Source organism: Carassius gibelio, chromosome A16, assembly GCF_023724105.1.
Source record: "Carassius gibelio isolate Cgi1373 ecotype wild population from Czech Republic chromosome A16, carGib1.2-hapl.c, whole genome shotgun sequence".
NCBI classification, from domain to species: Eukaryota; Metazoa; Chordata; class Actinopteri; order Cypriniformes; family Cyprinidae; genus Carassius; species Carassius gibelio.
In genome coordinates, this window is record NC_068386.1 from 4,283,160 (window position 1) to 4,308,441 (window position 25,282).

Here is a 25,282-nt window from a genome sequence, read left to right on the forward strand (position 1 = left end):
ATTATGTTACACTGTTTCCCTGTGATGCAGGCGCCACCTTGTGGTTTCACATTTATTCATTCTGATGAGATACATGTAAATGATCAGGATGATTCACCATATCCAGTATATAAGTATAAATAATAATAATATTTATAATAATAATAATATTTATAATAATAATAATAATAATTATAATATTTTAGTACAAATATGTGATGATTCAAATCGGTTGAGATGTTAAATTAATTGCTATGTTTTTTATGAGTGTATCACTGAGGGGAACTGACTATCTTTAGAAAAAGTTTAGATTATATTTTCTTTTCATTTTACATGCATATAATGTATATTAATGTTGTATTTAAAAGCGCTGAGCTGCTTTGTTTACAATAACCAAGGAAATGCTGTGTGGCTACTGTTTCATGAGTGCCACCTGCTGTCAGAGAGTGAATTTGCGTCTCATTCATCCCATCTGCTGTTCTTGTCTCACCGAGATGTTTCATGCAGGATAATTTGACAAAATTAAAATCCGACCATTCTGTGGAATAAGTGGATAATGTGAATCAAGCACAGATATAGGAAATAACTATCAATTTGAGATGCATAAATTCCATTAAACATTTAACTTTCACTTCACCAAGGGTTAAATTGAGTCAGTTTCAGTTGTAGTTTTATTTAGCTAAAATAATAAAAATTATTATTTTTATAATCCCAAATAATCCCACATATAATCACAGGACAGAGCAAAAAATGAAATGCAAGATAATTGCAATGCTCTGGAAAACAGCTATAGAGTTGGTGTCACTATACAGGTGCATCTCAATAAATTAGAATGTCGTGGAAAAGTTCACTTATTTCAGTAATTCAACTCAAAAATGTATTGCTGAATTTAGGTTATTTACTGAACAGTTGAGTAGACACGGGCAAACAATGTTGCTGTTGGCTTCATAATGTATGTGTTCCTGTGTGTGGTTCTGACAAATTAAACAAATAACAAATATAAGTAACATCATATATAATAAATATCCATATACATTCATCCAATAACTAAACAGTAACTAAAATGTAATGTTTCAAGTAATTATAAGCATCGTCAAAGAAATAATGATGAAACATGTGCCATGAAACCTAGTCACATGTACGGAAACGTGACTAAATAAAAAGTGCTCCACGGATTATGAAGAATATTACTAGTGTGAGTTAAAGATTTGGAAACTCAAAAGTATCCATTTATACAATACACAATATAGCAGAAAATATCTTCATTCAACAGCCAAACATAATATACTGTGTGTATAATAGTTAACACAGAGATAGGTCTCATCTGCACAGCCCCACATGCTGCATTCACTTTCTTTCTCGTGCAGTTCTACCCATAACTAAGTGCTGCTCACTGATTATTGCATGCACTCTGAATGTGTTTAAGCACATCGGTCAGAGCCGGAGTTGCACATATGTGATTGTTCAGTTATCTGTGCTGCCTTTCTTACATTGTGTTAAATAAATTAAATACACACAGATTGAAGTAGTATAAGTCTTTGGTTCTTTTAATAGTGATGATTTTGGCTCACATCTAACAAAAATCCACCAATTCACTATCTCAACAATTAGGAGTGGCTTAACAAGAGGAATATGACAAAGGTAGACAAATTCCTTGACACGTCTTTATGCCTTGACTCCAGCCTCAGATCATTCATTGAGAAGTTCACTCAAATTCTTGAACCGATTTTGCTTGACAATCCTCATAAGGCTGCGGTTCTCTCGTTGGTAGTGCATCTTTTTCTCCCACACTCAACTTTCTGTTAACATGCTTAGATACAGCACTCTGTGAACAGCCAGCTTCTTTGGCAATGAATGTTTGTGGCTCCTTGTGAAGGGTGTCAATGATTGTCTTCTGGTCAACTGTCAGATCAGAACTGTCGTCCCCATGATTGTGCAGCCTAGTGAACCAAGAGACCATTTTGAAGGCTCAGGAAACCTTTGCAGGTGTTTTGGGTTGATAAGCTGATTGGCATGTCACCATATTCTAATTGGTTGAGATAGTGAATTTGTGGGTTTTTGTTAAATGTGAGTCAAATCATCAGAATTAAAAGAACCAAAGACTTAAACTACTTTGTGTGCATTGAATTTATTTAATACACAAGTTTCACAGTTTAAGTTGAATTACTTAAAATAAATTAACATTTCCATGAGATGAATGAGATGAACGTCTGTCCCACTTAATATCTTTAATAATTATATTATGCACACTCATAAAAAGTTTAAAAGCTGATGTGGTTCAGTTTTGTAACTTATTTACCTTTACCTTAAATGCACATAGGCATTTTCTCCGAGCCTCTTTCTGCATTTGCATTCCCAGCTATGACAGTATATTCAGAATGCAATCCTTGACGGAGCTGAGAAATATCATGTGATTTCCTCATCGTTTCCCAAAGTTAGGTCTGTAAAACTGTTTTCGAGTACAAAAAGTAAATTATTGAAGCAGTAATTTTTTCAAATTAGTCGTGTTGTTTTTTTTGTTTTGTGTTTTCACAGTAATTATGAATTTACAGGTTATTTAGTGCTTTAACACATCCTAAAGTTACTTACTTACTTACTTACTTACTTAGTTACTTTTGTCACGCTACATTGACAAAAAGTATTTATTTTGTTCCAGTGCATGCTATATTGTGAATTTCTGTGTCTTGCATTATTTATTAAAATGTTTATGTCATATTATACCAAAAGAATATGTCTTAGTGAGGGTCAGAAAGACAGACAGAGGTCTGGTTTTATCCAGATGTTTTTGAGAGGGCGTTTCTGGACATAGAGGAACATCACTCTCTGGGCAGCTGCTACGTTACATTTATATTTAGGTTTTAGACATATCTTAGCCTTTACACCTCTACCTATGAATTTGCAGTGTTTCTAGATGTTTTAATCCAAATTTTCAATTTATGAATAAAAACAACTGGATGGAAATATAAATAGGCCTACTGTTACATTATGTTTAGAGTTTTTTTTATTATGCTAATGTAATAAAATTTTATATTGTACATTCTGTTGATTTTTTTTAATTAAAATACATTGAAATTGACATAAAAAAAATACAGTCAGGTTTTGAGACATCTGATGAAACTTAAATTTAAAATGAAAATATGACAATGTAATTAAATAATTTTTTTGCAAAGATAAAGGACAAAATATGTATGTCTCTCCCCTACATGAATCTTAAAAAAATTACATTATCACAGAAAAGTTCTCATTTTTTTGTAAGCAAACTCTCTTATACCCTAGATTCATTGCACACAAACTGAACTATTTCAAGAGTTTGTGTTTTAATTCTGATGGTTATGACGTACAGCTTAGGAAAATAAAAAATTCAATACCTCTAAAAAATATAATATTTTCTCAAAGAACAATAGAAAAAAAAAAGATTTACTCTAACTTCCCTCCAATTAGGCTACAGTTTTTATTTACAAATGCTGGGAAACATTTCTGAAAATAGGTCACTTTTTCAAAACTACCTGTACATCTAGACCTAATTGTTCGAAAAGTATTATTTATTTATTTTTGGACAAGCAATGCATTACAATATGGTATTAGAAATGTAGCAAAGTGTTGTCTTATTCAGAAATAATTATTAGCCGTCATAACAAACTAGTTTTCTTTCTGTCAGCAGTCCATGCTACACTGATAAAAATGATTCTGTGGTGAAGTAAATACTACAGAAAAAAAACAATTTAATTTCTACACGAAAAAGTTAGTTCAGGTAATAAAAAAAAATGGTTTTTTTTTATTAAGTAAAACTTACTAAACTTTTCTGATACTGGTGTTCCCATTATGCACTTTCTGATTTGAGTAGTTGACTAAAACTTTCATTTCTGTTTAAGTTGGTTGATCACTGAAAAAAAAAAAAAAACAAGCACAGCTGCACACAAGATATTTAAAATAAGCCAAAAGCCTAAACAAAACATTTTAGAAGTAAAGAGAACAGAAAACTGCATGGTAGAATTAGTTTAAACATAGAATAATCAGCCTTAAATTGAGCAAGTAACATTTAAAATAAAGAAAAACACAAATCTGTTTGAAATCTGCATCCAGCCATGTCAGCTCTAAAAGCTTTTATCTGAAATACAACATCCCGGAAATAATTACAAAAGTAACCAAGCCAATCCCAAGGTTGATATTATTCAGCATGAGCGCCATTTTGGAATTCCTCTTTGCTAATTCTTGCTGTCCTGAGTAGATGGCATCTCGAGTCTGTGAAAACAATTATGAAACATATAACATTTCTTTGAGCCAGTGGTGGATGGGAATGTTCAACATTTATTGTTCCATTTACATTTGATGGAAGAGGTACACTGAAAGCAAATCTGGGCTCTAAACTTTATTTTATTTTATTTATATTACATTTTACAAGATAAAATTACGAATTGTGAGAAATAAACTTCTTCCAGAAAGATTTCATAATTTTGAGATAAAAAAGTTGCACTTATTATTATTATTATTATTATTATCTCGTGGCAGAAACAGGCTTCCATAAGTAACACACTGAAGTAAGAAAGTCTGAAACTGTATTTATTTTTAAATCTTCCTACTTACAGTATTCAATTATTAAGCCATTTAACTGTTGGTGACAAATTGCACATTCATTTAACTTTGTGAAGTTACCACTGGTTTCCTATCTTTTTCTTGAAGGTAAACATGTTTTTGTATAAATTTGCTAACGTAGCTTTGTTTTATTTTGTTTGTTTTATTATGCACATTGATAACCAAGTTAACATGATAAATAGCTAACCAAGTTGACCAACCAGTGAGTTTAGCTAATCCAGTCACAAAATCACATTGAACTATATTTAAAAATTATTGGCTTGTAAGTAAATTGTTTTCACGTGTATACCGTATTTTCCGGACTATAAGTCGCACTTTTTTTTATTGTTTGGCTGGTCCTGCAACTTATAGTCAGGTGCGACTTATTTATCAAAATTAATCTGACATGAACCAAGAGTAATGAACTAAGAGAAATGAACAGAGAAAACATTACCATCTACAGCCGCGAGAGGGCGCTCTATGCGTCTCAGTGCTCCTGTAGTCTACACTGAAGACATAGAGCGCCCTCTCACGGCTGGAGACGGTCCTCCAGACTCCTAAATATTTGCCCTAGGATATTTCACAAAGCTTTTTATTGATAAAACCAGCTCCTAAATCTTACGGGTAGTTAGGGGTAGTCAAGAGGATGTATATTTAAATATATAAATACATATATTATGTTGTATGTATTTTGACACATGCAGTCTACATTTTAAGAATCATCAGCTAGCTGAATAACTAATAAAATTATATGTTTTTTTTTTCTTAAAACTGTTAAAACCATTGCTGTTTAGGGGGCTTCCAGCTCCACATTTTTTATATATAACTAACAGTCATTTAAAGAAAACCGAAAAACAGGAAAACACCAACGATATCAGTTCTGAGGAAGTTACATGAAAGATTTTGTCGTGTGATAATGCTTACGTATTTGTGACCACAAATACAGCTTAAGCTTTAAAAATCCTCTCACATTTTGATGAATGAGTAATATACCTATATGCAGTCAAAAGCATTTGAACAGTAAGATTTTTTTTTTTATGTTTTTAAAGAATTCTCTTGTGCTCACCAAGCCTACATTTATTTGATATGAAATACAGCAAAATCAGTAATATTGTGAAAAAAATCTTACTATTTAAAATGACAGCTTTTTCTTTTTGAAAATATATGTTAAAATGTAAATATTTCTGTGATTTCAAAGCTGACGTTTTAGCATCATTACTCCATTACGCCATTACTTTCAGAAATAATTTTAATATATTTATATATAATTATTATAATTATTATTATTACATTTCTTTAAAACAGTTGAATCATTTTTTTTTTCAGGATTATTAGATGAATAGAAAGATCCAAAGATCATCATTTATTTGAAATAAAAGCTTTTTTAACATTATATACTGTACCATTCAAAAGCTTGAAGTCAGTGTACATTTTTCTTTAGTTTTTTTTTTTTTTTTTTTTTTTGAGGAAAAAAAAATATTTATTTATTTTTTAGAAAGGAAGCTTTAACTTGATCACAAGTGATGATAATGATACAAAAGATTTCTGTTTCAGAAAAATGCTGTTCTTCTGAATTTTCTATTCATCAAACCTGAAAAAAATCTACTTTTTTCAACATAATTATAATAATAATAAATGTATTTTCTGAGGAGCAAATCAGAATATTAGATTGATTTCAGAAATAATATGTGAGACTGAATATTGGAATAATGATGCTGAAAATTCAGCTTTGAAATCAAAGAAATAAGTTACATTTTAAAATATATTAAAATAGAAAGTACTCATAAATAGTAACGATATGTCACTATATTATTTTTGCAGAATTATGGATCAAATAAATGCAGGCTTAGTAAACAGAAGATTTTTTATTTTTTTTTTAATCTCTGTTCAAAGACTTTTGAGTTGTACTGTAGTATACCGTATATATATATATATATATATATATATATATATATATATATATATATATATATATATATATATATATATGTGTGTGTGTGTGTGTGTGTGTGTGTGTGTGTGTGTGTGTGTGTGTGTGTGTGTTACAAAGCTTCATGCTTTTAAATGTTAAATTAATTAATTAAAAGACAAACACATGGACTAATATACTTACAGAGGAGGAGAAAACTAGCGCAGCAATGCCCAGAGGAAAACAGCAGCACAGAAAGGTGAAGATGGAGTAACCCAAGTAATCTGGAACTAGACTGGCTAGTGGAGCAGTAGTCACAAAAACTGGAGGCTGTACAGTGACCCCAGACTGTCCTGGATATGGACGTGTGTCACTGAAAGGCTGGCTGCGATCCATTTGTCCGGTTATTGGATTTTGATTGTAATTTTCTTTCTGCCTTGGAGTCTGCAGCAATGTATGTATTACTGTTCTCTGGCTCAGTCTTTTCTGTTCTGAAGTTAGCTAACAAATGAGAGGTGAGTTGTAGGTTTTAGGGAAGGAGTGACATCCCACATAGCAAATGGACTTGGCTCACATGCGGCCTCAAGGTGGCACTGCTGGCCTCCTGTCGGCAATGGCATGTATCCTTTCAGCCAGAGCTGGGCCATGTGCGGCAATGACAGCACTGCAGGGATCCAGCAAACAACATGAGGGCCGATTGTTGATGGGAGGAGTGTGGCCCAGATCAGTCAGGTGATATGTGGCCCAAATCAGGCTAAGATCTGGAAGCATATTATGTGACCAATGATAAACAAGATAAATACAATATTGCATGATAATGGTTAAATGATCACTTACATTTTAATGAAGTGTAGTATTGTTAAAATTTAGTCTTTGAAATGGCAAGTCAAAATTGAATGAAACATTAATATTTAAAAAATAAGCAAATCAGTCAAGTGCATTAAACTGCACTTAATTATAATTTTATTAAATTTTATATTATTATTCTTGGTACAAAAAATCTTAGAATCCTTACACGAAAAGAGACAGAGAGAGAGAGTATTTTACCATTATCATGTAATATTTATTTGGTTTAATATGAGACACACACTGATCTATAATAGAGAGAGGGGGCACATCATTTTTATAAGTATGCGGCCATTCACAAGCATTAAATAAAATGATCATGAAAGTATTTTATTTTTATTTAACTCCTGTACCCATGTGATACCTCGGTGTGAGGAACAGATCCAAATTTAAACCGCATTCATCAGCGATATGTATCTCCTTCCTCTGTAGCTATAGTAACTATTTAAAAATTAATATTTATATCATTAATAACTTGCCCTAATGTCGTTCCAAACACGTGAGACCTCTGTTTATCTTCAGAACACAGTTTAAGAAATTTTAGATAATATTTCTGTCACGATCATTACATGAAGTGCCCATGAACTTTTGTAGAGGGCACTCCAATCAGGACAATTCCACACTCAACACCAGATGTCACTCGGACTCTAGCACCTCGTATCTGTTGCACCACACCCTAACTACATTTCCCATGAGTCTCTGCATCACAATCACCCTGCCACACCTGCACCTCATTTACACACACATATAAGCAGCACACTCACTCTCACTCTCTGCGAAGTATTGATTTGCTGTGTCTGTCATTTCCAAGCGTTTTCCTTGTGTTGGATCTCTCTGTACCTGACCTTTGGATTGTTTATACCGACTCTGATTCTCTGCTGCCTGCCCCCGACATCTGCTTGTTCCTGTTTTCGATTCTGGTTATCCCTATATACCTGACGCCGTTGCTGATCATTGCCTGTCTGACCATTCTCATTAAAAGTTCTGCACATGGATCCGAACCTCTCTGTCTCATCATTACAATTTCTTTCAGGGGTTACTTATATTATTTTTCATGCAGGAGGTGTTCTTTCAAATTCATTTTTATTTTGCGTCTTTCCCAACTTTTTTATTTTATTTAATTTTATATAACAGAGTATAAAGCCTTAACAAAAGCAATCCTTTAGCAAAGTTTGTGTTTCTTATAGGATAGGCCTACCTAAACTATGTTTATTTTTATGAAATTCTTTTTGAAACTACATTTAAGGGTTATTGTGTTTTTATCTTTTTTTGTACATTTTTTATGTAGCCTACAGTAGGCTACTTGATCGTCTTTATGGCCAACTCATCGATCACAGTCGGCTGCTAGATCTGAGACTGTTGCTGTAATATAATAATAAAATACATAGAAAAATGCATTATGCCTGAATAATGTTCAGTTTTTCAAGCACACCTCTTCTTATATTTTACATTTTATGATCAGTGAATTGTGTGTACCAAACAAGCAAAGAATAACCACAATCAGACTATATTTTTCTGAGTGTGTTGCACTGCAGGACCGTCGTGGAGAAGCTGACTCCTAAAGTTATGTATATTCTTCACATTCAATAACCGTCCGTTCACAGCAGTAATGGACATTTATATTTTCCAAAAAAGTAATTTTTATCACTTTTGTGAATTTTGCGAGAGAGAATTTTTTTTACTCTTTGTGTGATATTAAATAAATATAGGCTATAGGACAGTGGCACGTCTATGCAGCAGGGTATGAAGGTGCATAAGGGTCCGGGCAGGTTGGGGGTCAACAAACAAGGGAACAAATAGAGAGCCCTGCACAGCTCATCAGAATTCTAGTCCCGAGTCTGACTGGATCTCATCTTTTTTTCTCTCTCTTTCCCATATACAGCTGATGATACAGCCATTACAATATTTCAGTTTTTTTTTTTTTATTGCAAAGTGGTCATCTATTTTATTTGCTCTATTAGTTTAATTTAGGAATATGTTATGTTTGTTAAAGGCACAATATGTAATTTTTCTGCTTTAGAAATAGCAGAAATCACTATATCTATGTTATATATATTTTTTAGTTGTGTACTTACATCATCCCGACAGTTTCCACGAGCTTTCAAATCCGGAGAAAATTATAGTTTAATTAGAAGACACAGCAAGTTTCTTTATTTCCGTTTTGTCATATAAACTTTGACCCCTCTAGTTTATCTAACTTCCAGCGGAACCGCCAAATACAAAGGTGAACAGAAGCAAAGAAGAGACGAAGAAGAAAAAGTAGGAGCTAGCCTTGATCGAGACTATTATATTTTATATTTATATTGTTTATATTCGTATTTAAACCTCAATCAATAACTTATTTATGGATCATGATTATGCTTTGCCTGCACGTTCTGTGAAGCGCAAACGTGCGGGTGAAATAAATGACCCAAGATGGTTTTGGGACAAGAGAAGCAACAAGACACGGATAAATATTGGAGTTGCATTTCCAAGATAGAGAGAGCTTCGTGACAAGCTGAAACTACAGAGAGATGCAGAACTCACTTGCATTCTGATAAACAGGTACGCATCCATTCAGCTAACTTTATCTATCCGTATATTTTGTGAAACGATGATGTCTTGTATAAAACGCAGACGGACTAGCTCTCATGTAAATCTACATTTGTTTTATATCTAGCTGGGTAAAGTAGCTTCAAATGCAGTTCACTAACATGTTCGATATCATAGTATAACGTATTTATAATTATTAACGCGAAAGGCGACCCTGTTTTTTAACATATATTACTAATAGCTAGATGGAATATTGATTTGATAGGGGTCTCATAATTCATATATTTCTCTGTTCGAAAAGAAGTGATTGTCAAAATACTAAGTTAGAATGAGTGGGGAATGTGGGAAGCGACAGAGTGCGTGATCCAATGAACAACAACTCCCATGAGCCTTACGCTCTTTCCCGACGTCATCAAAGTACGTCTTATGTTATTATTTTGATTGAGTGACCCCTGGTGGCCAAAATTTCCATACTGCACGTTTAAATTCGGGGATTTTTTGTTTGTTTGTTTGTTTTTTTCTAAGAAATAGCCAAGAGACCAGTGGCAGGAAGCTCAAAGAGCATATGTTTGATCAATTTAGCGTTCTTCTCAAATCAACACGCCTTGCCTAAAATGAATCTATGGATAAGAAAAAAAAAGAAAAACACTTCATGCATTTCACCATACCAATTATTATCATTTTTTTACCCTAGATTAAAAACAATAGAAAAAAAACCCCAGAAGAACCCAGACGACACGAAGACGTCACATAGACGTCATGTTCAGACAGTCGAACTGTAATGTGGCAGACTAATGTGTAATTTATATGAGGTGTGATTTATGCATTTAACTCATATCGAAACTCCATAGCTTTGAGAAAATTGCTTTGTTACTTTCGTCCCATGTTACTTTCGACCCTGCTCTCCCCTAGGTCTCAGGCACCGTCTGCCCCGCTTAGTATCATGTAGGCTATTGCTAAAGCTACGCGTGGGATTTTAATACATACTGTTTACTTTACGACTTAAAATAGTCTAGAAAATCTGAAACATATTTCTTTCAGAATGCTGAACACTTTTGCAATTTATTCTTGATCGAGATAATAGAGGTCTATGTCGCATCTGGATGTTGTTATAAATGATTATTGATGGAGATGGAGGGATATAAATCCAGAGTGACAACAGTTTTCGGTCTTTCAAAAAAAAAAAAAAATACAATATTTTCTCAAAGATCAATCAAAAAGAGATTTACTCTACCTTTCCTTCAGTTGCAGTTTTATTTACAATCGCTGGGAAACATCTCTCAAAATAGGTCACTTTTTCAAAACTACATCTACACCTAATTGTTCAAAAAGTATTATTTATTTAGTTATTTATTTTTGGACAAGGACTGTATTACAATATGGTATTAGAAATATAGCAAATTGTTGTCTTATTTAGAAAAAAATAATAATTCTAGCCATCATACCAAACTAGTTTTCTTTCTGTCAGCACTCCATGCTAAAAATGATTCTGTGGTGAAGTAAATACTACAGAAAAACAAGTTTAATTTCTACATGAAAAAGTTAGTTCAGGCAATAAAAAAAGCAATTTAATATTGAGTTAAACCTACTCAACCTTTCTGGTGCTGGTGTTCCCATAATGCACTTTCTGATTTGAGTATTTGACTAAAACTTTCATTTCTGTTTAAGTTGGTGGATCACTGAAAAAAAAAAAAAACAGCTGCACACAAGATATTTAAAATAAGCTAAAAGCATAAACAAAACATTTTAGAAGTAAAGAGAACAGAAAACTGCATGGTAGCCTTGGTTTAAACATAGAATAATCAGCCTAAAAGCATAAGAATAATTATAAATTGAACAAGTAACATAAAGAAAAACAAATCTGTTTTTAAGATGCTTCCAGCCATTTCAGCTCTAAAAGCTTTTATCTTCATTTCATCATCTGGTTGATAATAATCAATACAAAAATAACCAAGCCAATCCCAAGGCCGATATGATTCAGCATGAGCGCTGTTTTGGAATGCCTCTTTGCTAATTCTTGCTGTCCTGAGTAGATTGCATCTCGAGTCTGTGAAAACAATTATGAAACATATAACATTTCTTTGAGCCAGTGGTGGATGGGAATGTTCAACATTTATTGTTCCATTTACATTTGATGGAAGAGGTACACTGAAAGCAAATCTGGGCTATAAACTTTATTTTATTTTATTAGTAAGAATTGTGAGAAATAAACTTACACCTTTCAGCAACATTTCAGAATGTTGAGATAAAAAGTTGCATTTACCATTATTATTATTATTATTATTATTATTATTATTATTATTATTATTATTATTATCTCATGGCAGAAACAGGCTTTCATAAGTAACGCACTGAAGTAAATGTGAAATTTTGAAGCAGAAACAGTGAAACTGTATTTATTTATAAAACTTACCTTAGGTATTCAATTATTAAGCCATTTAACTGTTTGAAACAACTTGCACATTAATTTAACTTTGTGAAGTTACCACTGGTTTCTTATCGTTTTCTTGAAAGTAAACAGGTTTTTGTATAAATTTGCTAATGTAGCTTTGTTTTATTATACACATTGATAACCAAGTTAACATCATAAATAGCTATATATATAGATAGAGTAAATAGAGTTATAAATAGAGTTTAGCTAATCCAGTCACAAAATAACATTGAACTATATGTATGTTTAAAACGATTGGCTTGTAAGTATATATTTTTTTCATGTGTATACATGCTGGCAGACTTAACTCCAGACTCCTAATTATTTGCCTTAGGATATTTCACAAAGCTTTTTATTGATGAAAACCAGCTCCTAAATCTTAGGGGTAGTTAGGGGTAAGAGGATGTATATTTAAATACATAAATACATATATTATGTTTTATGTATCTTGACACATGCAGCCTAAATTTTAAGAATCATTAGCCAGCTGAATAACTAATAAAATTACTTTTTTTTTCTTAAAACTGTTAAAACTGTTGCTGTTTAGGGGGTTTCCAGCTCCACATTTTTTCTATATAACTGACAGACATTTAAAGAAAACCGAAAAAAAAAACGAAAAAACAGGAAAACACCAGCCATTTCAGTTCTGAGGAAGTTACATGAAAGATTTTGTCGTATGATAATGCTTATGTATTTGTGACCACAAATACAGCTTAAGCTTTAAAAATCTTCTCACATTTTGATGAGTGAGTAATATACCTATATGCAGTCAAACGTTTTTGAACTGTAAGATTTTGTATGTTTTTTAAAGAATTCTCTTGTGCTCACCAAGCCTACATTTGTTTGATCCAAAATAACATATTGTGAAAAATGTGTACTATTTAAAATGACTGCTTGCTATTTGAAAATATATGTTAAAATGCAATTTATTCCTGTGACAAAGCTGACTTTTTAGCATAATTTCTCCATTCACATGATCCTTCAGAAATCATTCTAATATGCTGATTTTTGGATCAAAACCTCATTATTACATTTATTTAAAACAGTTGAGTACTTTTTTTTCAAGATTATTTTATTAATAGGATGATCCAAAGATCAGCATTTATCTGAAATAAAAGCTTTTGTAACATTATATACTGTACCATTTAAAAGCTTGGAGTCAGTATACATTTTTCTTTCTTTTTTGAGGAAAGAAATTATAGAAATGTTAAATAATAATAATAATTATAATAATTAAAATTATAATAATATATTTATTTTCTGAGCAGTGAATCAGCATATTAGAATGATTTCAGAAGGATCATGTGACACTGAAGATTAGAGTAATGATGCTGAAAATTCAGCTTTGAAATGACAGGAATAAGTTACATTTGAAAATATATTAAAATAGAAAGTAGTCATAAATAGTAACAATATGTCACAATATTACTTTCGCTTGCATTTTGGATCAAATAAATGCAGGTGTAGTAAACAGTTAAAAAAAAAGTTAATTATAAAAAATAAAAAATAAACAAAATATAAAAAAATCTGTTCAAAGACTTTTTACTAGTTGTATATATTGATTTACAGTAGTACAAACACACACGCATGCATGCACGCACACACACACACACACACACCGTGTATATATGTTACAAAGTTTAATACTTGTAAATGTTAAATTCATTAATTAAAAGACAAACACATGAACTAATATACTTACAGAGCAGGAGAAAACCAGCGCAGCAATGCCCAGAGGAAAACAGCAGCACAGTAGGGTAAAGATGGAGTAACCCAAGTGATCTGGCACTGGTCTGGCCAGTGGAACAGTGGTCACAAAAACTGGAGGCTGTACAGTGACCCCAGACTGTCCTGGATATGGACGTGTGTCACTGAAAGGCTGGCTGCGATCCATTTGTCAGATTATTGGATTTTTATTGTAATTTTCTTTCTGCCTTGGAGTCTGCAGCAATGTATGTATTACTGTTCTCTGGTTCAGTCTTTTCTGTTCTGAAGTTAGCTAACAAATGAGAGGTGAGTTGTAGGTTTTAGGGGAGGAGTGAAATTAACTTTACCCCCATTTCAACCCACATAGCAAATGGACTTGGCCCAAATGTGGCCTCAAGGTGGCACTGCTGGCCTCCTTTTGGCAATGGCATGTATCCTTTCAGCCAGAGCTGGGCCACGTGTTGCAATGACGGCACTGCAGGGATCCAGCAAACAACATGAGGGCCGATTGTTGATGGGAAGAGTGTGGCCCAGATCAGTCAGGTGATATGTGGCCCAAATCAGGCTAAGATCTGGAAGCATATTATGTGACCCATGATAAACAAGATAAATAAAATATTGCATAATAATGGTTAAATGTTCACATTTTAATGAAGTGTAGTATTGTTAAAATGTAGTCTTTGAAATGTCAACTCAAAATAGAATTAAACATTATCATTTAAAAATTAAGCAAATCAGTCAAGTGCATTAAACTGCACTTAATTATAAGTGTATTAAATTGTATATTATTATTCTTGGTACAAAAAATCGTAGAATCCTTACACGAAAAGAGACAGAGCGTATGTATTTAACTGTTATCATGTTTATTTGGTTTACTATGGGACACACACTGATCTATAATAGAGAGTGGGGGCACATCATTTTTATGCGGTCATAAGCATTAAATAAAATTATCATGAAAGTATTTTATTTTTATTTAAATCATGTATCCATGTGATACTATGCAGCTCAGTGAACCAGGTAACTGAACCATTTCATCTATGATCCTGTCAAAGAATTACTCAACCTCGAGCCAATAGCCTTCGAGTATGAGATGTGACAGAGCATGTGATTTGTTGAATGTAGTGAACGAATACGCCCTTCAATGAACGAGTTTCAAATGAGTCTGAACGAGATCTAGAGATGTTGGTCGTGAATGAGTTGAATGATTTAGTACATCTCGTTTGTGAATGAAATGACTGAACTGGCACACATGTCGTTCGTGAACAAGTTGAATGAACGGATACATGTCGTTCTTGAATGAAATGAACTCATACATAGCTTATCTCGTTGGTGAACGAAATGAATGAGAGTAAACTGGGTTAGTCTGGAATTAAGGTCCGGGTATCGTTCGTTCATTTGTTTTTGCTTTCAAAGCACACAATCTTACAGGTACTGTGGACATATGCTTTTTTTTTATATTTAGCATACAGAACTCTATGTGTAATCCCCAATTTATGAATGTGAATATATAATATACAAACTGTCTGACCAAACAATTAAAATGCTAATTAAGCAAGAAAACCTTGTGCTTTGTTCATCTCAACTTGACATTATATATTGAATGCGATTATGCACACATTTTAATAAAGCCAGGTCAGTTTTTCTAACAAGTGAATACGTTCGCTGACTTAAGACATAACACATAACTCTTTTGTGTAATACGAAGAAATGATCACTGAACGAATCAGTGAACGATTCTGAACGAATCACTTTGGTGAACGAACTGAAAATGAACGAATCTCTTGAAAGAATCAAAATTAGATGTAACTGGATCTTTTTGAACCATTTCACCAAACCAAACTGAATCATTTGGTTTACGTCTCCAATATGCATTCATCTACAAATGACTTAAGCTGTTAACTTTTTTAATGTGGCTGACACTCCCTCTGAGTTCAAACAAACCAATATCCCAGAGTAATTCATTTACTCAAACAGTACACTGACTGAACTGCTGTGAAGAGAGAACTGAAGATGAACACAGAGCCGTGCTAGATAATGACTCGTTCACGAGGAGAGCATTACAATAGTCCAGTCTAGATAGAAAAAAAGCGCATGGACAAGAAGTTTGGTGGCTTGCTCTGATAGGAAGGATCTAATCTTCCTAATGTTGTATAAGGCAAATCTGCAGGACTGGGTCGTTGTAGTAATATGGTCTGTGAAAACTGATGACCCATCACAACTCCTAGGTTCCTGGCTGTCTTGGAAGGATTTATGGTTGGCAAACCCAGCTGTATAGAGAAGTTGTGATGAAATGATGGTTTAGCCGGAACCACCAGAAGTTCTGTCTTGGTAAGGTTGAGCTGAAGGTGATGGTCATTAATCCAGCTAGAAATGTCACCCAAACAGGCTGAAATGCGAGCAGCTACTGTCTGGTTATCTGGTTGGAATGAGAAGCAGAGTTGGTTGTCATCAGCGTAGCAGTAATAAGAAAAGCCTTGCTTCTGAATGACAGATCCTAATGACGTCATGTAGATGGAGAAGAGAAGTGGTTCAACTACTGAGCCTTGAGGAACCCCAGAAGCAAGTTGTTTTGACTTAGAAACATCACCCCTCCAAAACATGCTGAAGGGTCTATCGGATAGGTAGGACTTAAACCACAGGAATAAGGTTCCAGAGATGCCCATCTTTCTGAGGGTGGACAGGAGAATCTGGTGATTAACGGTGTCAAAAGCAGCATACAGATCAAGTAAGAGAAATACTGAGCATTTTGAAGCTGTTCTTGCCAGTCGCAGGGCTTCAGAAACTGAGAGCAGAGCAGTCTCAGTTCAGTGGCCAGTTTTGAAGCCAGATTGGTTGCTGTCCCGGAATTTGTTCTGTACAAGGAACATGGAGAGCTGGTTGAACACAGCTCGCTCAAGTGTCTTTGCAATGAATGGAAGAAGGTCCGTAATTTTCTAGAGGTGCTGGATTTAGAAATGGTTTCTTAAGCTGTGGGCATACCCGAGCCTGCTTAAATGCTGAGGGAAATGTTCCAGAGTTAAGAGAGGAGTTGATAATGTGAGTAAGTGAATGTATGACTGAAGAAGAGATCACTTGAAGGAGGAGAGTGGGAATCGGATCAAGGGGACAAGTAGTAGGATGACTGAACAGGATAAGGTTGGAAACGTCTATCTCTGAGAGTGGAGAGGAGGAGAGAGAGTGTGCATTGGTCATTGTATAGTTGTCCTCAGTCTACAGTGTGGAGAATTGGTCACTGATGGTTCTTGTCTTATTTGTGAAGAAAACTGCAAAGTCGTCAGCTGTAAGAGTCGATGGAGGAGGAGGAGGAGGAGGAGGAGGAGGAGGAGGAGGTGGATTAAGAAGAGAAGAGAAAGTTTTAAAGAGTGTCTGAGCATTTGTTAAATTTGTTGGGGTAGTAGGATGTTTTAGCAGTGAAGACATTTGCAGAGAAGGAAGAGAGGAGAGACTGATACACACTTGATTTATGATTTAGACAAATCAATTAATAATAAATGATTTATGCCATTTCCTCTCTGCAGCCCTGAGTTTAGAGCGATGTTCACGGAGAACCTCGGACAGCCAGGGGGCAGTGGTGTGTGCTGGTCTAGATGACAGTGGGCAAAAGTTGACCAAGCAAGAGGTTAGAGTGTCCGTAGCACTGTTCTTGTCCAGAGCTGAAAACAGATAGAGTGAAGGAAGTGAGGATGAAACCACAGAAGATAAGAGAGTGAGCGTAGGTTCCGTCGAAAGGTGACCTATGTTGGAGTCTGTGCCACTTCAGGAGTACGTGCTAGGTTAGCAGTAATGAGGAAGTGGTCTGAGGTGTGCAGTGGAGCAACTGAAGAGTTGTCCATGGAGCAACAGCGTGTGTAGATGAGGTCCAGTTAGTTGCCTGATTTGTGAGTCGCTGTAGTAGACACTCGCTTGAGATCAATTGAGGAGAGCAGAGTGTTGAACTCAGCATCCTGGGGTTTATCTAGGTGGATGCTGAAGTCACCAAGCAGTACTAGAGGAGTACCATCTTCAGGAAAGTTTGACAGCATATCCAACTCCTCCAAGAAGTTTCCCAATTGACCTGGAGGATGATAAATGACCACAGAGTGGATTTTAACAGGGTGGGTTACAGTAGTGGCATGTGATTCAAATGAACCGTTACCTGTAGGGGACGGTTGAAGATCAAATTTCCATTCTTTTGATATAAGGAGACCAGTACCTCCACACCCCCCATTCATACGAGGAGTATGACATACACAAAAATGATGACTCAACTCAAAAACTGTAGTAAGGAGAGTCAAAAGGTTGGTATCATTCGATAGAAATCTTTCTATATTTTTAGCAGAAAATATCTTTGCCCTCTGAATATTCTCATGTGGAGAAATAGATGATAAAATGTTAGAGAAATTTGCGTGGTCAAGGGATATTTTTTTATATCTCTCTTATTTGGCATTCAATATCTCACAAGATACATAAGGTAGGAGAAAATGTCTTTTTTGGTGATGTTCTACAACATATGTGCTGTATGTGAATTACATTTCATGGTGATATCATAAAGTAATCAAAAGTTACGGCATTTGGTACCAAGGTAGCCTTTCTCTTAGTCCTTGACAGTTTTGAAATTGTTGTTTTGAATTTGAAGTAATGCCTCACTCAAGTTTAGTCAAAGTTCTAAATAATTATACTTGTTTTATTGTACTATGAGACCTTTCAGATTACATATGACAATGACTATCTAAGCTGTATGATGTTTCTGACATATTAGAGTACATGGCACCAAAAACAAAACATATTTTATTTAATAAATTATTTATAGTTATGTAAGTTATATAAAAGTACAAAAACATTCTTGGTTATATATTCTGCTTGTCAAGTGTTCAAAGGATATTTTCAACTGATTTCTTTAATTCATGGGTTTAGGGATTATTTACACACCAAAGACGAAATGGATTGTTTTGATTTTAGACTAATTTCAATCGTGAGAATCTGCTGTAAATAATGACATTTTGCATGAAATCCACGAGAAAGTTACACAATGTGCGCACTTGGAGTTTATAATTCGATGATGAATATCTTTAGATCTAGGACAGATTATGGTAATTATTTTTAATGAGGAGAATTTTCTGAAAATAATGACATCCGATTATGTGCATCTTTTGAGAAGTTATGAATAAAAACACGTGTGTATTATTGGGCCTTTTTTTATTGCTGAGCCATATGTGCCCATGTGTGCCTGTTTAATGTGTTGTGCTTTATGAGGAATATCTATCGATCTGACCGATTGATTATGGTAAATTTTGTATTTGGATTCAGAAGAATTTTCTGAAAATAATGTGTGATTTTTCCAGATCTATGCATATTTGGTGAAGTTACGAGTTATTTTTGTATTATTTAATTAATTTATATTTTGCTCAACTACATGTCATTATTCATTTTTATGTATTATAGCTTTATGAGAGATATCTTAGGATCTAAATGATGGATTTTCTGCAAATAATGAAATGCTTTTCTGATGTTTCATGAGGTTATGAACGAAATCGCCATTAAAGATACCTTTGGAATATTTTTTTTTTTTTTTTTTTTGCTAAGCTTATGCCTCCTGTATAGTTTTATGTGAGTTACGAATTCATGAGGAATATCTTTAGATAATGATGGAATGAAGTCATTTTGGGCTCTTTTTAATCAGGAGAACCTAAATAATTGTGTCTATTTTTGTTTTATGTTTTATAAAGTTATGAAAAAAAAATTAAAATTAAATCCCCAAACATAAAATTACTTACATTCATTTGAGCTGAGAGATAATATTTCTTTCAGGGGTTTCAGGGGTTACTATATTATTTTTCATGCAGGAGGTGTTCTTTCAAATTCATTCTTATTTTGCGTCTTTCCCAACTTTTTTATTTTATTTTATTTTATTTTATATAACAAAGTATAAAACCTTAACAAACGCAATCCTTTGCAAAGTTTGTGTTGCTTAAAGGATAGGCCTACCTAAACTACGTTTATTTTTATGAAATTCTTTTTGAAACTACATTTAAGGGTTATTGTGTTTTTATCTTTTTCTGTACATTTTTTATGTAGCCTACAGTAGGCTACTTGATTGTCTTTATGGCCAACTCATCGATCACAATCGGCTGCTAGATCTGAGACTGTTGCTGTAATATAATAATAAAATACATAGACAAAAAATTTTGCGAGAGAGAAAATTTTTTACTCTTTGTGTGATATTAAATAAATATAGGCTATAGGACAGTGGCACGTCTATGCAGCAGGGTATGAAGGTGCATAAGGGTCCGGGCAGGTTGGGGGTCAACAAACAAGGGAACGAATAGAGAGCCCTGCACAGCTCATCAGAATTCTAGTCCCGAGTCTGACTGGATCTCATCTTTTTCTCTCTCTCTTTCCCATACACAGCTGATGGTACAGCCATTACAATATTTCAGTTTTTTTTTTTTTTTTATGGCAAAGTGGTCATCTATTTTCTTTGCTCTATTAATTTAATTTAGAAATATGTTATGTTTGTTAAATTCTGGGATTTTTTTGTTTTGTTTTTGTTTTTGTTTTTTCTAAGAAACAGCCAAAAGACCAGCGGCAGGAAGCTCCATGAGCATACAGTATGTTTGATCAATTTTGCCTTCTTCTCAAATCAACACGACTTGCCTAAAATGAAATCTATGGATAAGAAAAAAAAAGAAAAACACTTCATGCATTTCACCATACTAATTATTATTATTTTTTACCCTAGATTAAAAACAATAGACAAAAAAACAAAACCAAAAAAAAAACGGAAGAACCCAGACGACACGAAGACGTCACATAGACGTCATGTTCAGACAATCGAACTGTAATGTTGCAGATTATGAGGTGTAATTTATATGAGGTGTGATTTATGCATTTAACTCCTATCGAAACTCCATAGCTCTGAGACAATCGCTTTGTGACTTTCATCTCATGTTACTTTTTGACCCCGCTCTCCCCTAGCTCTCAGGCACCGTCTGCACCGCTTAGTATCATGTAGGCTATTGCTAAAGCTACGGGTGAGATTTTAATACATACTGCTTACTTTACCACTTAAAATAGTCAAGAAAATCTGAAACATATTTCTTGCAGAATACTGAACACTTTTGCAATTTATTCTTGATTGAGATAATAGAGGTCTATGTCGCATCTGAATGTTGTTATAAATGATTATTGTGACGAGTGGGGCGGGGCCGAGAAACGTTTGGAACAGGAGTGATTGGAAATGAGCAACACCTAATCGACCCACCGGTCTCAAGTCCCACGGAGGAGATGGAGGGATATAAAACCAGAGCGACAACAGAATTCAGTATCTCAAAAAAAACAAACAAACAAAAAAAATATATATTCTCAAAGATCAATCAAAAAGAGATTCGTTTTATTTACAATCGCTGGGAAACATCTCTCAAAATAGGTCACTTTTTCAAAACTACATCTACACCTAATTGTTCAAAAAGTTTTATTTATTTAGTTATTTATTTTTGGACAAGGACTGTATTACAATATGGTATTAGAAATATAGCAAATTGTTGTCTTATTTAGAAAAAAATAATAATTCTAGCCATCATACCAAACTAGTTTTCTTTCTGTCAGCACTCCATGCTAAAAATGATTCTGTGATGAAGTAAATACTACAGAAAAACAAGTTTAATTTCTACATGAAAAAGTTAGTTCAGGCAATAAAAAAAGCAATTTTATATTGAGTAAAATCTTTTCTGATACTGGTGTTCCCATAATGCACTTTCTGATTTGAGTACTGTATTTGACTAAAACTTGGTTGGTTGGTTGATCACTGAATCAAACAAGCACAGCTGCACACAATATATTTAAAATGAGCCAAAAGTCTAAACAAAACATTTTAGAAGTAAAGAGAACAGAAAACTGCATGGTAGCCTTGGTTTAAACATAGAATAATCAGCCTAAAAGCATAAGAATAATTATAAATTGAACAAGTAACATTTAAAATAAAGAAAAACAAATCTGTTTTTAAGATGCTTCCAGCCATTTCAGCTCTAAAAGCTTTTATCTTCATTTCATCATGTGGTTGATAATAATCAATACAATAATAACCAAGCCAATCCCAAGGCCGATATGATTCAGCATGAGCGCTGTTTTGGAATGCTTCTTTGCTAATTCTTGCTGTCCTGAGTAGATGGCATCTCGAGTCTGTGAAAACAATTATGAAACATATAACATTTCTTTGAGCCAGTGGTGGATGGGAATGTTCAACATTTATTGTTCCATTTACATTTGATGGAAGAGGTACACTGAAAGCAAATCTGGGCTATAAACTTTATTTTATTTTATTTTATTTATAGTAAGAATTGTGAGAAATAAACTTACACCTTTCAGCAACATTTCAGAATTTTGAGATAAAAAGTTGCATTTACCATTATTATTATTATTATTATTATTATTATTATTATTATTATTATCTCATGGCAGAAACAGGCTTCCATAAGTAACGCAATGAAGTAAATGTGAAATTTTGAAGCAGAAACAGTAAACTGTATTTATTTATAAAACTTACCTTAGGTATTCAATTATTAAGCCATTTAACTGTTTGCAACAAATTGCACATTAATTTAACTTTGTGAAGTTACCACTGGTTTCTTATCGTTTTCTTGAAAGTAAACAGGTTTTTGTATAAATTTGCTAATGTAGCTTTGTTTTATTATACACATTGATAACCAAGTTAACATCATAAATAGATATATATATAGATAGAGTAAATAGAGTTATAAATAGAGTTTAGCTAATCCAGCCACAAAATCACATTGAACTATATCTATGTTAAAAACGATTGGCTTGTAAGTATATATTTTTTTCATGTGTATACATGCTGGCAGACTTAACTCCAGACTCCTAATTATTTGCCTTAGGATATTTCACAAAGCATTTTATTGATGAAAACCAGCTCCTAAATCTTAGGGGTAGTTAGGGGTAAGAGGATGTATATTTAAATACATAAATACATATATTATGTCTTATGTAAATCACATTGAACTATATCTATGTTAAAAACGATTGGCTTGTAAGTATATATTTTTTTCATGTGTATACATGCTGGCAGACTTAACTCCAGACTCCTAATTATTTGCCTTAGGATATTTCACAAAGCATTTTATTGATGAAAACCAGCTCCTAAATCTTAGGGGTAGTTAGGGGTAAGAGGATGTATATTTAAATACATAAATACATATATTATGTCTTATGTATCTTGACACATGCAGCCTAAATTTTTTAGAATCATTAGCCAGCTGAATAACTAATAAAATTAATTTTTGGTTTTCTTAAAACTGTTAAAACCGTTGCTGTTTAGGGGGTTTCCAGCTCCACATTTTTTCTATGTAACTAACTGTCATTTAAAGGAAACCGAAAAACAGGAAAACACCAGCCATTTCAGTTCTAAGGAAGTCATATGAAAGATTTTGTGGTATGATAATGCTTATGTATTTGTGACCACAAATACAGCTTAAGCTTTAAAAATCCTCTCACATTTTGATGAATGAGTAATATACCTATATGCAGTCAAACGTTTTTGAACTGTAAGATTTTGTATGTTTTTTAAAGAATTCTCTTGTGCTCACCAAGCCTACATTTGTTTGATCCAAAATAACATATTGTGAAAAATGTGTACTATTTAAAATGACTGCTTGCTATTTGAAAATATATGTTAAAATGTAATTTATTCCTGTGACAAAGCTGACTTTTTAGCATAATTTCTCCATTCTTCAGTGTCACACGATCCTTCAGAAATCATTCTAATATGCTGATTTTTGGATCAAAACCTCATTATTACATTTATTTAAAACAGTTGAGTACTTTTTTTGCAGGATTATTTGATTAATAGAATGATCCAAAGATCAGCATTTATTTGAAATAAAAGCTTTTGTAACATTATATACTGTACCATTTAAAAGCTTGGAGTCAGTATACATTTTTATTTCTTTTTTGAGAAAATAAATTATAGAAATGTAAAAAAAAAAGAAAAAATAAATTGCAAGGAAGCTTTAAATGGATCACAAGTGATGAAAAATATATTTGTAATGATACAAAAGACTTCAGATGAATGCTGTTACTTCTGAACTTTCTATTCATTAAAGAAATTAGTTTTTTTTTTACTGTTTTAAACATAATAATAATAATAATAATAATAATTATAATAATATTTTTTTCTGAGCAGTGAATCAGCACATTAGAATGATTTCAGAAGGATCATGTGACATTGAAGATTAGAGTAATGATGCTGAAAATTCAGCTTTGAAATGACAGGAATAAGTTACATTTGAAAATATATTAAAATAGAAAGTAGTCATAAATAGTAACAATATGTCACAATATTACTTTCGCTTGCATTTTGGATCAAATAAATGCAGGTGTAGTAAACAGTTAAAAAAAGTTAATCCTTAAAAAAAAAAAAAAACATTTAAAAATCTGTTCAAAGACTTTTTACTAGTTGTATATATTGATTTACAGTAGTACAAACACATGGATGCATGCATGCACACACACACACGCACACACACACATGTGTATATATGTTACAAAGTTTAATGCTTGTAAACTTAAATTAATTAATTAAAAGACAAACACATGAACTAATATACTTACAAAGCAGGAGAAAACTATTGCAGCAATGCCCAGAGGAAAACAGCAGCACAGAAAGGTGAAGATGGAGTAGCCCAAGTGATCTGGCACTGGTCTGGCCAGTGGAACAGTGGTCACAAAAACTGGAGGCTGTACAGTGACCCCAGACTGTCCTGGATATGGACGTGTGTGACTGAAAGGCTGGCTGCGATCCATTTGAGAGTAGATTATTGGATTTTGATTGTAATTTTCTTTCTGCCTTGGAGTCTGCAGCAATGTATGTATTACTGTTCTCTGGTTCAGTCTTTTCTGTTCTGAAGTTAGCTAACAAATGAGAGGTGAGTTGTAGGTTTTAGGGGAGGAGTGACATGAATTTAACCCGTTTCAATTATACTGTGAGACTGCAGACACCAAGTTGTGGTTTTACGTTTACTCATATGAAATAAATGAAATATCAGGTGGGTTAAGAGGTTTGTTTCATCACAGCATATTTTTTGGACCTAGTGGAAGTGAATCTTCCCCTTTTTAATCTTTTTCCTCTTGTCAGCATTCCGTTCCATTTACCCATTACAACATGGGTTAGTTATTTATTTTTTTTTTTTGGCCAAATCATTCCTCACTAGGCCTACACATGAACTCATGTAAAGTCAAGTCAATTCAACTTTATTTGTATATCGCTTTAAACAATACTGATTGTGTCAAAGCAGCTTTACAGTGTCAAA

General features: G+C 33.4%; 1 long non-coding RNA gene across 1 annotated transcript; it reads right to left on the minus strand.

The window, feature by feature from the left end:
- Positions 1-21,599: 21,599 nt before the first annotated feature.
- On the minus strand, positions 21,600-24,981 carry LOC128031188 (uncharacterized). Its single transcript, XR_008188065.1, has 2 exons — positions 24,585-24,981; positions 21,600-22,136 (listed from the first exon to the last, which is right to left on the minus strand). It is a non-coding gene; the product is annotated as an uncharacterized LOC128031188 (long non-coding RNA).
- Positions 24,982-25,282: the final 301 nt, after the last annotated feature.